At 43.2% G+C, this 3,473-nt stretch overlaps 1 protein-coding gene across 1 annotated transcript in view; it reads right to left on the bottom strand.

Moving 5' to 3' along the window:
- FHIT (fragile histidine triad) overlaps positions 1–3,163 on the bottom strand; it is an 851,602-nt gene extending 848,439 nt beyond the window's left edge. Inside the window, exon 1 of the mRNA XM_010851542.1 lies at positions 3,107–3,163. The gene's annotated coding sequence lies outside the window, so the exon portion shown is untranslated. The remainder of the gene's footprint in view (positions 1–3,106) is intronic.
- Positions 3,164–3,473: the final 310 nt, after the last annotated feature.

Here is a 3,473-nt window from a genome sequence, read left to right as displayed (position 1 = left end):
CTTGATGGTCTGAGTACCTGGTCTTTGTTGCAAAAACTATATATATCCTAGGTCCCCACCTGTCTCTTCAGAGCAGTCTCTCAGAGTTACCTGAAATGCTGTGTCCCAGGGTTAAGTCCTCAGCTTTGTACACAGAATAAAATGCAGTTCTCAACTTCTGGGTTGTATGTTTTGTCTTAAGTTTGAGGCAGGAGACAGATGGGCCCCCGGCTGAACAGTTTCTCCCTTGTGGACAGAAACTCCATAAAAGCACGATGATGGAGGAGGCTGGGCCCTGCCCAGATAAGAGGTAACAGAACACACATTCCTCATTCTCAAAGTTAAGGAGGCCTCCCTGACTACACATGTGCCGAAAGGCTCCTCAGAGGTCCAAGGAGAGGGGGCATCACCTCACAGTAAGTGATGCAACTACCCACAGGCCTCATTGCTGTATTCCATCTTGGCTAAAAGATGTGCATACCCATGTGGAGGACCCTGAGGGTTACCAAATACAGACTCAGAACCAGGCAAATTAAGATGATCAGTCAAAGGAAACACAGAGGAATGCCCCATAAAAGTGATTCAAACTACCAAGAGGGTAGGACTCTCTCTGTGTCTATCCACACATAAACGTACATTTTTAACACTTAACTTGTTTCACTACTTTCCGTCTTCGTGGGAATGCTTCTCTGCAAAGGAGAAGAGCTGGGGCTCTTGTCGCTGACCACTGGTCTACTGGCTAAGGATCGGTGCTCTCATCCCTGCGGCCTGACCTCAATCTCTGGCCGGGAACCAAAGTCCTGCTTCAAGTCGCTGAAGGCTGAGACCACCCAAGATCAAGCTGATAGAAACTTGATCAATTTGGATTGAAACGGTGGATTTGTATGTGCAATATTTGACAATAATATATTTTCCACGTACGGCATATTCTGAGACAGTATCGAAATGGGAACAACAATTTTGGAAATGGGACATGGACCAGGAGGGCATGGAAGCTCACAACTTATCTACCAACTTCAAGGAATTACCAAGCTTCTTGGCTTTCTCAGATGCTACTGCTCTAAGAAGACATTTAAGGACGTCAAAGTGCTTCATAAAGAATTTACTTCTTTTTGTGTCTTACCCTTCTGAACACCACATAATGCAGCACTTAACACCTCGTGTCATGTTCATTTAGAACCGGGTCTTTTTCACTAGAAAGTGAACTCTTTGTGGGCAGCAACAATGCCAAATACATTAAAAAAAAAAAGAAAAAATCTGCAGAACACAGCACGTTTTGACACTGAACAGACCAATGTTTGTGTGATTGAACCATACTGGACTCACATCAAATACTGACAACCATGGGATGAAGGGAACACTGGTTCCAAACTTCTTGGAACACTTAGTAGCCTTTGTAGCTCACAGGAGACTGGCGAACAAGACCTTCAATTTCACTCTTTAAGGCACATCCTGAGAACCTTGGTTAGGGTACTTAATAGCTGGAGTGAACGAGTGGCACAGCCACAAGTCTGTTACTAAGAATACTGAATAATGTGTTACCAACACGGAGGTCAAGAAACAAAAATTGTCATCCAGGGGAAAGAGATTAATGAATATAAATTAATTTCCTTTTACAGTAGTAGACTGTGCAGGCATTTTTCACCTGAGAATTTGAGAAAATCTTACAGTGCATAGAAACTTGCATATTTTCTGGGAGCAAAGAGCAGGTCCTCAGATTGGTTACCTGGGGTTCTGTTCAAGAGGAAGAACAAAAGACAGAGACATTTCTGCCAGTGTGAAGCCATGGGGGTGGGAATAAAAGGCAGGCACGCTTTAGAGGGAATAGAGCAAGCTTGTGGATTTAAAAGAAATAAAATTATAATTACAATAGAGCTTACATGGTTACACAATATGCAATACTATTAAGTACCCTCTCTGGAAAGAGTGTTCTTTGAAAACCAAAATGCAGAAGAGATCAGAAAACAAGTTAACAAAAGCTATTAAGTAAAGTCCATGAGAGGAAAAATTCCTTTCATTAGCTTCTTCCTTCAGGTACAAGATAATAATGTTTGATTTGGAGCACAGGCAGAGAATTGAGGCCTCATCATATAGCAAACTTGGGAAAATCATCTCTCTGGCCTTTGCTTTTCATTTCTGAAATGAAGGCTTGGAACAAGATAGTGTTTCCCCAAGTTTGTTCTGGAAGATTTAACAGGCATTACATGAAGAAAATGTTCCACGTTCAAACAGATTTGCAAAAAGTTGAATAATTCAACTACACAGGTTCCTTCCTTTTAAGAATTGGCAGAAGTTAACTAGTTTAATGTTGCTTCCAGGAGGGCACTATAATCTACAGCATTTCCCCCAAGCACGGAATTTTTCAGGAATATACTGTGTCAAGTGACTAGTATTTTTCTGAACTCACATTAGAAAATTTGGATTATAAAGAGCTTGCAGGTACCTCTCTGGGTTTAGAGTCTGAATTCTCAATAATGATCATTTGAAATCAGTATTACAAGATAACCCATCAATAGCCAACTGACTAAGTTAACAATTAGTAGTATTTGGACAGAAATTAAATGCAAAATCTCCAATTTCAAAGTAGTACCGAAAAAAAAAAAAAGGAGCCTGCAGGGCTACAGTCCATGGGATTGCAGAGAGTCAGAAATGACTGAGCATGCACACACGCAAAGTAAGTGACAGGCCCAGGAGCTGCACTAGCGTCTCTCCAGGGTCAGAGCACAATCTCTTCCCCCGAAACGCCTGACTTTGTGCCAGAAAATGCAGACTTCGGAAGGTGCAGAGGTTGGACCCGAATCATGAGACTACCAAGGCACACTGCCCTGGAATTATGACCATTTCCCTCAGAAACTTTCTTCCCCTGTAGAAGTCCCTTCCCAACCTCACCGTGCATCTGAATTTCTGCAGAAGAGCAGATATTTGCTCACAAATGTTCCACCATATTGCAGCCCCACCTCCTGCACTTTTTCTCCCCACATCAGATCCCCAAACTAAGCATCCACAAGGAGAACAGGAAGGAGAGGCCCCAGCAGCGCAAAACTCTGCCTAAAAGACTTGTACGCCTCCCAACCGCTTCTAGTGCCAACTCTTGTTCCCTAGGAATCTGCATGTGCCCAGGACTGACCTGCAGGTTCCAGAGCAGCTACAGGAAACAGGAGACAGGGCACCCGCTCTGCTCTCCCTGAGGCTGTTTCAAAAAGGAAAAGAAGGGAAGGGCAGTTGCCTCCAATAAAGGCTGATGAGGGGGCGGAGTCAGAGAACTCTCATCACCTGGATTCTGACCTTTCTCTCTCAAGACAGAAAGCTCATGATTCTCCCATTGGTGAGGATTCATAGTGTGTTCATTTACATCTTGCCTACTCTCCACTATTGTGTTCTATTTCTTCATTAAAAAACAAAACCCAGTGGCTAGGAGAGCTAGAAAGGGCCAGGAAATAGAACTCTTCAAGACTTCCAAGGCCTCTCCTTTCTTCTTGCCTTTTACTTTTTCA

This window comes from Bison bison, unplaced genomic scaffold (assembly GCF_000754665.1).
Source record: "Bison bison bison isolate TAMUID 2011002044 unplaced genomic scaffold, Bison_UMD1.0 scf7180017864304, whole genome shotgun sequence".
Classification (NCBI taxonomy): Eukaryota; Metazoa; Chordata; class Mammalia; order Artiodactyla; family Bovidae; genus Bison; species Bison bison.
Note: the sequence above shows the minus strand (reverse complement) of the source record. Positions and strands in the feature narration are given on the sequence as shown.